This window comes from Carettochelys insculpta, chromosome 1, assembly GCF_033958435.1.
Source record: "Carettochelys insculpta isolate YL-2023 chromosome 1, ASM3395843v1, whole genome shotgun sequence".
NCBI lineage: Eukaryota > Metazoa > Chordata > Testudines > Carettochelyidae > Carettochelys > Carettochelys insculpta.
In genome coordinates this window covers 351,434,690-351,447,018 of record NC_134137.1, presented here as the reverse complement: position 1 = coordinate 351,447,018, position 12,329 = coordinate 351,434,690, and the positions used below count along the sequence as shown (strand labels likewise).

At 45.0% G+C, this 12,329-nt stretch overlaps 1 long non-coding RNA gene across 1 annotated transcript in view; it reads left to right on the top strand.

Annotated features, from left to right (window-relative positions):
- The window catches only part of LOC142024349 (uncharacterized), a 77,026-nt gene that overhangs the window by 11,330 nt on the left and 53,367 nt on the right, over nt 1-12,329 (top strand). Inside the window, exon 2 of the long non-coding RNA XR_012648458.1 lies at nt 9,432-9,639. This is a non-coding gene — a long non-coding RNA (uncharacterized LOC142024349). The remainder of the gene's footprint in view (nt 1-9,431; nt 9,640-12,329) is intronic.

Sequence of the window (12,329 nt, the reverse complement as noted above, 5' to 3'; positions counted from 1 at the left end):
ATTGAAGATCTTCCATGTTTAATTTCTTTCAGTATTTGTTTTTAATTGTAAGCAGACGTGAGGAGCCTGACTCACACAAGAAAGTCATTGGAAATGGAAGTAAAAGTCCTAAAACAACTTCCGAGAAAAGTGGGTAGTCCACTCTATGTCTGATCCAGAGCTAATTATTTGGCATGGTTGAAAACTCTGCTTTTATATCACTGCTATTGGTCATATCAATAAATTGCTCCTGGGTGACTTCAGGTACATCACAAACATCCACACTGAAAGGATTTGTTGCAAGAGCAAACAACTTTTCATCCGTATCTGGAAAATATTGAAGTAGCTCATTATTTAAATGTCTCAAATGCTCCCATATTGACAATTGCAAGTTGTCACTAATATTAATGTAATTTGTACTTTCTTCAAGAATGCTTGCAAGGGTTGGAAATGTTTTTATATAAATTTTCGAAATCCATAATGGGCATTTCATCATGAAGTATCTCTAAGATGCTTGTACACTAATGCCAGAAGCCTGGGGAACAAACAGGAAGAATCAGAGGCCCTGGCACAGTCATACAAGTATGAGGTGGTTGGAATAATGGAGACTTGGGACGATTCGCATAACTGGAGCACGGTCATGGAAGGTTATAAATTGTTAGGAAGGACAGACGGGGAGAAAAGGAGGAGGAGTTGCGCTCTATGTGAGGGAGCAGTATGATTGCTCAGAGCTCCAGTATGAGGAAGGAGAAAATCCAGTTGAGTGTCTTTGGGTTAAGCTTAGAGGTGGAAATAACAGAGGTGATGTTGGTGTGTGCTATAGACCGCCAGATCAGGGAGATGAGATAAATCAGGCTTTCTTCAGTCAGCTTAGTGAAGCTTCCAAATCACAGGCCCTGATTCTCGTGGGAGACTTTAATCATCCAGACATTTGTTGGGAGACCAATACATCAGCACACAGACAATCTAGGAAGTTTTTGGAGACTATTGGGGATAACTTCTTGGTACAAGTGCTGAAGGAACCAACCAGGGGCCATGTGCAACTTGACCTGTTGCTCACAAACAGGGAAGAACTAGTGGAAGAAATAGAAGTGGGAGGGAACCTGGGCTGCAGCAACCATGAGATCGTAGATTTCAGGATCCGGACAAAAGGAAGAAAGGTGAGCAGTAACATACAGACCCTTGATTTCAGGGCTGCGTCTACACGTGCACGCTACTTCGAAGTAGCGGCACCAACTTCGACATAGCGCCCGTCACGTCTACATGCGTCGGGCGCTATTTCGAAGTTAACTTCGACGTTAGGCGGCGAGACGTCGAAGCCGCTAACCTCATGAGGAGATAGGAATAGCGCCCTACTTCGATGTTCAACGTCGAAGTAGAGACAGTGTAGACGATCCGCGTCCCGCAACGTCGAAATTGCTGGGTCCTCCATGGCGGCCATCAGCTGGGGGGTTGAGAGATGCTCTCTCTCCAGCCCCTGCGGGGCTCTATGGTCACCGTGGGCAGCAGCCCTTAGCCCAGGGCTTCTGGCTGCTTCTGCGGCAGCTGGGGATCTATGCTGCAGGCACAGGGTCTGCAACCAGTTGTCAGCTCTGTGTATCTTGTGTTGTTTAGTGCAACTGTGTCTGGGAGGGGCCCTTTAAGGGAGCGGCTTGCTGTTGAGTCTGCCCTGTGACCCTGTCTGCAGCTGTGCCTGGCATCCCTATTTCGATGTGTGCTACTTTGGCATGTAGACATTCCCTCGCTGCGCCTATTTCGATGTTGGGCTGAGCAACGTCGAAGTTGAACATCGACGTTGCTGGCCCTGGAGGACGTGTAGACGTTATTCATCGAAATAGACTATTTCAATGTCGCAACATTGAAATAAGCTATTTCGATGTTGGCTGCACGTGTAGACGTAGCCCAGAAGAGCAGACTTTGACTCCCTAAGAGACCGGATGAGTAGGATCCCTTGAGAAATGAAGATGAAGGGGAAAACAGTTGAAGAGAACTGGAAGTATTTTAAAGAAGTCTTACTGAAGGACAGGAACAAACAATCCCTCTGTGTAGTAAGAAATGCAAACATGGTAGGCAACCAGCTTGGCTTAACAGGGAAATCCTTATTCAGCTTAAATTCAAAAAGGATGCATACAAGAAATGGAAACATGGACAGTTGACTAAGGAGGAGTATAAACATATGGCTGGAGAATGCCGGGCAGTAATCAGGAAAGCAAAAGCCTAATTGGAACTACAGCTGTCAAGGGATGTGAAGAGTAACAAAAAGGGTTTCTACAGGCATGTGAACAATAAACAGGTTATCAGAGAAGGTGTGGGACCATTACTGGATGAGGGAGGTAACCTAGTGACAGATGATGCAGGAAAAGCTGAAGTACTCAATGCTTTTTTTGCCTCAGTCTTCACGGACAAAGTCAACTTACCAATGATGGTCCTAGATGATGCAGTATGGGAAGGTGGAGGGCAGCCATCTGTGGGGAAGGAACAAGTTCTGAGCTATCTAGAAAAACTAGATGTGCACAATCCCATGGGTCTGGATTTAATGCATCCCAGGGTACTGAGGGAATTGGCAGAGGTCATTGCTGAACCTTTGGCCATTATCCTTGAAGACTCTTGGAGATAGGGGGAGATACCGGATGACTGGAAGAAGGCAAACGTAGTGCCCATCTTTAAAAATGGAAAGAAGGACAATCCAGGGAACTATAGACCAGTCAGCCTTCCCTCAATCCCTGGGAAAATAATGGAGGGAATCCTCAAGGAATCCATTTTGAAGCACTTGGAAGAGGGGAAAGTGATCAAAAGTAGCCAACATGGATTCACCAGGGGCAAGTCCTGCCTGACCAATCTGATTAGCTTCTATGATGAGGTAACGAGCTCTGTGGACATGAGGAAGTCAGTGGATGTGATATACCTTGACTTCAGCAAGGCTTTTGATATGGTCTCCCACAACATTCTTGTCCATATATTAAGGAAATATGGATTGGATCCTTGGACTATAAGATGGAGAGAAAGCTGGCTTGGTGGTCGGGCCCAATGGCTAGTGGTCAATGGCTCAATATCTGGATGGCGGTCTGTTTCAAGCGGAGTGCCGCAAGGCTTGGTTCTGGGGCTGGTGTTATTCAACATCTTTATTAATGACCTGGATGAGGGACTGGGTTTCACCCTCAGCAAGTTTGCGGATGACACAAAGCTAGGGGGAGAGGTAGATATGTTGGAGGGTAGAGAGAGAATCCAGAGGGACCTGGATAAATTGGAGGACTGGGCCACAAGAAATCTGATGCGGTTCAATAAGGAGAAGTGTAGAGTCCTGCACCTGGAGCAGAAGAATCCCAAACATTATTACAGGCTGGGGACCGACTGGCTCGGCAGTAGTACGATGAAAAGGGACCTAGGGGTTATGGTGGATGAAATGCTGGATATGAGTAAACAGTGTGCCCTTGTAGCCAAGAAAGCTAACGGCATACTGGGGTGCATTAGCAGGAGCATTTTGAGCAGATCTAGAGAAGTAGTTATTCCTCTTTATTCGGCACTGGTGAGGCCGCATCTGTAATATTATGTCCAGTTTTGGGCCCCCCAGTATAAAAAGGATGTGGATTTGGTAGAGCAGGTTCAGCGAAGGGCAACAAAAATGATTAAGGGTCTGGAGCACGAGACCTATGAGAATAGGCTGAGGGATTTGGGCTTGTTTAGTTTACAGAAGAGAAGATTTAGAGGTGATTTAATCGTGGCCTTCAACTTCCTGAAGGGGAGCTCTAAAAAGGAGGGTGAGAAACTGTTCTCAGTGGTGTCAGATGGCAGAACAAGGAGTAATGGTCAGAAGTTGAAGAAGGAAAGGTGTAGGTTAGATATTAGGAAAAACTTCTTCACCAGGCGGGTGGTGAAGCATTGGAATGCATTGCCTAGAGAGGTGGTGGATTCTCCATCCCTTGAGGTTTACAAGTCCCGGCTGGACAAGGTCCTGGCCGGGATGACTTAGTAGGGGTTGATCCTGCTTGAAGCAGGGGGCTGGACTAGCTGACCTCCTGAGGTCCCTTCCAGCCCTATGATTCTGCGATTCTGTGATTGTGTTTTCTCCGATAATTGTAGAATTTGGTCCTTGAAGTGACACATTTAAATAATTTAGTAGTCCAAAAATGCTGTTTTATACAAACTCTTGTTTCCTGTAACCAAATATTCAAACTCTGTTTTGCTCTGTGACAAAAAAAAAGTTCTAAGTTGATTTCGTAACTCAAACATCCAATTTAGGACTTTGCTTTTTGACAGCCACCTTACTTGAGTATGAAACAATAATACTTCATGCTAAGAACCGAGTTCCAAAGAAAGGCTTTGAAGTATGCCAGTTCTGAGTGTGTTGGACTTAATAAAATGTACAGCTTCAATAACATTACTAAGTACCTAATTCAAAGAAATAGGTAAAGTTTTAGTTGCTAGTACTTGCCAATGGATGATACAGTGAGTTCCCATTACTTTTGAAGAAATGTTTTTTAGCAAGGGTTTGGACTCCAGACCTGCAACCTAGCATAGCAGGACCTAGTTAGAAGTAATATTGTATTAAATATTATATATTAGTATTTTGTTAACTGTCAGAAATATAGGTATGACATAAATATATCTTTGTGACCCTTAGCAAATCAGGACCATAGGTTAGCAGTTAATGGATTATGCTATCTTTGTTTCAAATGCATGAAATCTGGATTCTTAAAAAAACTCAAGGATAAGTTACTTGAAAATAAAAGCTCTTTGTAGAAATGACTTGTCCTTTTGTTTATTTTCTTAGTTTCCTATTCGCTTGTCTTTAATCAGCCAAGTGTTTCTAATAAACCCTTTTCATCCACTTTATAGACTCTACATAGGTCCTCTGTTGTAGCCTTTGATCTCTCCAGTACTACTTCCTCTTTTGAAACTTGAGTATTGTGAATGCTGCTTTCTGGTTTTTGTTTTGATAATCATTTAAGTGGCAGACACAGACAGTTCGGGTGGCGGGGGGATTGCAGAGGAGCTATGAAGAAGCTGTCAGCTACAGAAGTGGAATGTTTGTATAAGTTTTGGTGGTGCACAGAATAGATTGCTGTCCCTCCCCCAGTCCCTGCATACTTGTCTTGTAACCCCGTATCTATTTTTTAAATAAGATAAAATAGTTTGGAACGGTAGACATTTGACTGGGCGTATTCTGGGAATGTGTAGCACACTGCACAAATTCCATTCTCAGTCCTTTGCTGGACACATTATTGGCTCCATCAGAACATTGCCCCCATGTTGGCCACTTTTCTCAGTAAGTGGCCACCTACACAGATCGGTCCTGGGGCTCAGGACTATGTGAAGGCCTCAGTGGACCCACTCCTGGCTCCCAGGCAGGCAACACAGTACAATACAAAGTCAAAAGGCCCAGGCCCTGGTGCAAGGCATGGCAGTAAATAAACAGTCACGAAGCCTAGGCCCTGATACAAGGCAGGGAAACAAACAAGCAGCTCAGTGCAGAATATATGCCCAGGCCCTGGTGCAAGGTGGGGAATACAAACAGAGTCAGTATAGAGTCAGTAAGCCCAGTCCCTGGTGCGAGGTAGGGCAGCAAACAGTCAATAAGCACAGGCCCCTCACAAAGCAGAGAGTGTTAGGCAACCCAGGCATACACCTAGACCAGTGAGAGTGGTGAGACTGCCACACACAGGTTAGGGGTGGCAGGCAAGGTGCAGGCCCACCCACTGCCCTGCACCCCAGCACATGGCCCTGTTAACAGCAGCAGTGTGCTGCAAGGGTCAGCAGGAATCCACATTGAAACACCAACCCTGCTATCCCTGGGCCACTTCCTGATCTCCCTGTCTCCTCAGCCTGGTCAGGTACAGGCCTGGTTCCTCTGGGTCACAGAATCACAGAATCATAGGGCTGGATGGGACATCAGGAAGTCATCTAGTCCAGCCCCCTGCTTCAAGCAGGATCAACCACCACTAACTCACCCCAGCCAGGATCTTGTCAAGCCGGGACTTAAAAACCACAAGGGATGGAGAATCCACCACCTCCCTAGGCAACGCATTCCAATGCTTCACCACCCTCTTGGTGAAGTAGTTTTTCCTAATATCCAACCTACACCTCTCCCTCTTTAACTTCAGACAATTACTCCTTGTTCTGCCATCTGACACCACTGAGAACAGTTTCTCACCCTCTTCTTTAGAGCTCCCCTTCAGAAATTTGAAGTCTTCTCTTCTGTAAATTAAACAAGCCTAAATCCCTCAGCTTATCCTCATAGGTCGTGCGCTCCAGCCCTTTAATCATTTTCGTTGCCCTCCACTGAACCTACTGCAGCAAATCCACATCCTTTTTATACTGGGGGGCCAAAACTGGACACAATATTCCAGATGCAGCCTCACCAGTGCTGAATAGAGGGGAATACCTACTTCTCTAGATCTGCTCGAAATGCTCCTCCTAATTCACCCTAGTATGCTGTTAGCCTTCTTGGCTACAAGGGCACACTGTTTACTCATATCCAGCACTTCATCCACCATAACCCCTAGGTCCCTTTCCATAGTACTACTGCTGAGCCAGTCGGTCCCCAGCCTATAACAATGCTTGGGATTCTTCTGCCCCAGGTGCAGGACTCTACACTTCTCCTTATTGAACCGCATCAGATGTCTTTTGGCCTAGTCCTCCAATTCATCCAGGTCACTCTGGATTCTCTCTCTACCCTCCAACATATTTACCTCTCCCCCTAGTTTTGTGTCATCTGCAAACTTGCTGAGGGTGCAATCCAGTCCCTCATCTAGGTAATTAATAAAGATGTTGTATAACACCAGCCCCAGAACTGAGCCTTGCGGCATTCCGCTTGAAACCGACCGCCATCCAGATATTGAGCCATTGACCACTAGCTGTTGGGCCCGACCATCAAGCCAGCTTTCTATCCATTTTATAGTCCAAGGATCCAATCCATATTTTCTTAATTTATGGACAAGAATGTTGTGGGAGACCATATCAAAAGCCTTGCTGAAGTCAAGTTATATCACATCCACTGACTTCCCCATGTCCACAGAGCCTGTTTCCTCATCATAGAAGCAAATCAGATTGGTCAGGCAGGACTTGCCCCTGGTGAATCCATGTTGGCTACTTTTGATCACTTTCCCCTCTTTCAAGTGCTCCAAAATGGATTCCTTGAGGATTCCCTCCATTATTTTCTCAGGAATTGAGGTAAGGCTGACTGGTCTATAGTTCCCTGGATTGTCCTTCTTTCCTTTTTTAAAGATGGGCACTATGTTTGCCTTTTGCCAGTCATCCAGTATCTCCCCCGATCTCCAAGAATCTTCAAAGATAATGGCCAAAGGTTCAGCAATGACCTCTCCCGATTCCCTCAGTATCCTTGGGTGCATTAAATCCAGTCCCATGGACTTATGTACATCTAAGTTTTCTAGATAGCTCAGAACTTGTTCCTTCCCCACAGATGGCTGCCCTCCACCTTCCCATACTGCATTGTCTAGGACTGTCATGTGGAAGTTGACTTTGTCCATGAAGACTGAGGCAAAAAAAGCATTGAGTACTTCAGCTTTTCCTGCATCATCTGTCACTAGGTTACCTCCCTCATCTGGTAACAGCCGCACACCTTCTCTGATAACCTGCTTATTGTTCACATGCCTGTAGAAACCCTTCTTGTTACTCTTCGCATCCCTTGCCAGCTGCAGTTCCAATTGTGCTTTCGCTTTCCTGATTACTGCCCGGCATTCTCCAGCCATATGTTTATACTCCTCCTTAGTCAACTGTCCACATTTTCATTTCTTGTTCGTATCTTTTTTGAGTTTAAGCTGACTAAGGATTTCCCTGTTTAATCAAGCTGGTTGGCTACCATGTTTGCATTTCTTACTATTCAGTGGGATGGTTTGTTCCTGTGCCTTCAGTAAGACTTCTTTAAAATTCTGACAGTTCTCTTGAACTCTTTTCCCCTTCATCTTCATTTCCCAAGGATCCTGCTCATCAGTTCTCTCAGGGAGTCGAAGTCTGCTCTTTTGAAATCAAGGGTCTGTATGTTACTGCTCACCTTTCTTCCTTTTGTCCAGATCCTGAAATCTATGATCTCATGGTTGCTGCAGCCCAGGTTCCCTCCCACTTCTATTTCTTCCACTAGTTCTTCCCTGTTTGTGAGCAACAGGTCAGGTTGCGCATGCCCCTTGGTCAGTTCTTTCAGCACTTGTACCAAGAAGTTATCCCCAGTAGTCTCCAAAAACTTCCTAGATTGTCTGTGTGCTGATGTATTGGTCTCCCAACAAATGTCTGGATGATTAAAGTCTCCCACGAGAATCAGGGCCTGTGATTTGGAAGCTTCACTAAGCTGACTGAAGAAAGCCTGATTTATCTCATCTCCCTGATCTGGCGGTCTATAGCACACACCAACATCACCTCTGTTACTTCCACCTCTAAGCTTAACCCAAAGACACTCAACTGGATTTTCTCCCTCCTTATACTGGAGCTCTGAGCAATCATACTGCTTCCTCACATAGAGCGCAACTCCTCCTCCTAAGTTGTGGATTCCAATTCTGAATCTCTGTTCCTTTATTCAGCCTATGTCACCTGACTGGGAGGCAACATACTTTCCATTGTGATCCTTATCTCTAATACAGGCATAGAGCCAATATCTATAACTTTGTATACACACAAGGGACAGATATACAGAAGCAGTATAAACAGATTCAGTGAATCACCAGCTTTCATTAGACAGCTCGCTTGGCCCACTTGGTGCAAGATTTGGTGCAAACTTTATACAGTGGTTTCAGAAATGGTTTTATATTTATTGTAAAAATCCGTAACATCACATTGACAGTCTCCAGTTTTGTTTCAAATCCCCCTGTAAGCAAGTCCTCTCTCACCCAGGAATAATGTCACTGACAATAGATGGTTAGGCAAATCCCTTCAGTACTTCACTTTAGTTCTATTTCTCTATCTAGCTGTGAATTTATATCAGTTTCTCGGGCAAGTCTTCTCTCTAAGTCTCGCCATTTCAGATAACATTGCTTTTGGTGATCACTTGACTTCATGAGCATGCTCTTTGTCGTACAGTTTGTGCCATGACAGTTCCTTTTTTCCAGCTATTATCATTTGCCAAAATCTATTTGCAAGAAATAACATTTGAACTGGATAATCTACAAGAGAAACAAACGAGCGATTCTGTATTTTTACTCCACACAAGGCAGCCCGTTAGAAATCTTGGCAGGTTTTTTGGTTAATTTTAATATAGAATTTGAAAAATCTCTTTTCTTGTCAATGGGAAATATGTCTGGATTCCTAAGTGGTCCTTTCTGAACAACAGTTTGAATCAGAGTTGGAGATAATGCAGTATTTACAACAGTCCAATAGCAAAACCACATCCTTCATTCTTGTGCAGTGCAATAATATTTTCAGCTGTGCTTGTTTTTGTTGAGTGTTTCTTTCCCTTCAAGAATACTAATGTGGACTGTTTTTGTGCTTATATTACATTTCAACAGGCTTTTTCATCACAGACTTCTCTGAACTATTAGACCTAGTACTAGCTGGAATGACGGGCATGTCTGCCTTCTCTTCTTTAGACCTAACCCTACAATCAAAGAAGCCATAACAAGGGGGCATTGCCTCAGGTTCAATGAGGGAATGTATCAATGTGACGTATCAGGGCCTGCATGGACTGCACCGAGTCATAAGTGGGGCATTTGAAAGGTGGGTACGAAGAGAATTTGGGTGTGTGGATTGGTTGGTACAGCATTAGACTAGTGAAGGACGCTGCTCATTCCATTTCAGCTGGGACAGTTACTTGAGGGTTGGTTATGAACTCTGGGTGTGGTATTTTCCCAAGCTTATGCCAATTGACTTTTCAGCCTCTTTCATTAAAAGTTTCTTTTCTACACTTAGACTCTGTGCTTGTGAGTGGGGAAGCACTGTCTCACCAAGGCACCCAGCAGTGTGAGAATTTCCCAGGCTACTGGGTGGGGGCTCAAGCCGGTTCTATGTGAGATGGATGAAAAGGAACCCCTAGATGTTGAACCCAGCCCTGGTTGCTGCCGACTCCTTCTGGCAGAAGGGTTACAAATAAACCAAGTTCTTTAATACAAAACACAAACCTTGTTTATATGTTGTGACAGGGTAAGGTAGGGGAGTGAGTACAAGAGGGAAAAGCAGGGCTGTGTTGATCTGACAAACAAATGGAGTGGGAGCAGCTGGGGAGGAGGCTGCCCAGGGTCAATTGGGGCCAGCTGGTCCCACTTAAGACTGCCATTAAAAAACCCTTTGCCCAGTAGGGTGGGGGTTGATTGAGGAGAGCATAGAAGGTGCGTGGAGAAAAGCAAGGGGAGTTTCCTAGGAACAGCAAAGGAGAGGAGGAGTTTTCACTGGTGAGGGGCTGGGGCCCCTGTTCAGGCAGCCCTGAGATTTGACTTGAGGCCAGAAAGAACTGATCACATGGGGGGGAGCCAATCTAGGAGGGGGAATGTGCTGCTGCTGCCACTACCTGGAAGAGGTACAGGGGTGGGGGGTTGTCTGGGGAAGTGGCTCAGGGAGAAGAGCTGAGATGTCCAGGGCGAGGTAAGCCTTTCCTCACCAGTAGCAGCCACACAGGTCCCTGGGCCAGAACCCAGAATGAGTGGGTGGGGCCCAGGTTCCCCCCAGACCACCATCCCCCTCCTCTCAAGAAGGGCAACAGCATCCTGGCTGTGGGGCCAGTGGACTGAACAGAGGCCTGGAGCCCAGGAACAAGGTTAGCCTTACCACAATATCTTTGTTAAAGATCAGTTGTATGTTTCATATTGCTTTCCTTGTGTACAAAATAGACATCATGGGCTGAACTATTTGCAATGGTTCGTGATCACACAATGAAACTTCCTCAAACTAAGGGGTCTGCTACAGAGTGTCTTTAGAGAACTTTAATTTTCTGATATAGTTTCTTAAAATCGTAATTGAACATCTTTTTAGATTTATTTAACATTGTGTCTTATCATACTGAATCAAACACTATAGGTTGCTCTATTGTATCTGTGTTATAAATATAAAGCATACAGAATAGAAGAAAAATGTAAAAGGGGAAGTTATTTTACAACTTAGCAAGTTTGTGGTTATAAGTTACAATTACCCAACCTCATGTCCTCTGTGTAAAACACAGAAGCAACTTCAAGTGTTCAGCAGGATTTAAAGGCTAAATTATGCCAAGATTCTGGACTATGTGTGAATATCTAATATGCCATTCCAGAGATCCAACTCCTGCCCACCTCTAGCATTAAAATCTTCAAAGAGAATAATCTTTTCCTCCTTGGGAATGTTGGTCAAGACGTGTCAAGACCTGTGCAGAAATGTACTTTAATATCCCTGATAAAAAAACAAGTGTTGAAAGTCATGTTAGCAACTCAAGGCAAAGGAAATTGAGCTTTATGCTGATAAGCATGACATGAGGAACTTTCCAAGCAATAAGGGCCATTTACGGTGCATGCTCCCATGGACGCACAGCATTCTGAGCCTAAGATGGGTCAATGTATAAAGTAAAGCCAGCAAAGTCAGATGGAAGAAACATTTTGAGTTACTCCTGAACCATGAGTCACCAAGATCCAGGTCTACAAGACAAGTATTGTTCCCACACTCCTTTATGGATGTGAAACCTGTGTGAACTATTGACAGACAGCACCTTAACAGTCTGGAGAGTGTCCTTCTGGAAGAGCTTTTTCTGAAGTGGCAAGATTACACCAGCAATCTTGCTGAAGCCAGTGTCACCAACATTGAAGCAATGATCTCATGCACCAGCTTTGATGGGCTGGACATTGTGTGCAGATGCCAAACTCTCAGCTCAGTGCTCTGCAGCCAGCTTGCCCATGGTCAGAGATCCTGTGGTGGTGTGAGGAAATGCTACAAGAAACACGGAAAGCTTATCATAGCATAACTGATGTGGATGTTAACAACAAGAAGTCCTGTGGCACCTTATAGACTAACGGATATTTTGGAGCATAAGCTTTCGTGCGCAAAGACTTGCTTCATCAGATGCATGAGTGGGGCGGTGGGTATTTAAAGATTGGGGTCCCAGTGAAAGGGAGGGCCAGAGCTGACACAGTCTATTCAGCAAGGTGGAAATGGCCCATTATCAGTGGTATGTATCAAAAGAGGAAAAAACAAGCCAGATCGCACAGGGGCTACGTCTACACGTGCACGCTACATCGAAATAGTCTATTTCGATGAATAACGTCTACACGTCCTCCAGGGCTGGCAACGTCGACGTTCAACTTCGACGTTGGGCAGCACCGCATCGAAATAGGTGCTGCGAGGGAACGTCTACACACCAAAGTAGCACACATCGAAATAAGGGTGCCAGGAACAGCTGTAGACAGGGTCACAGGGCAGACTCAACAGCAAGCTGCTCCCTTAAAGGGCCC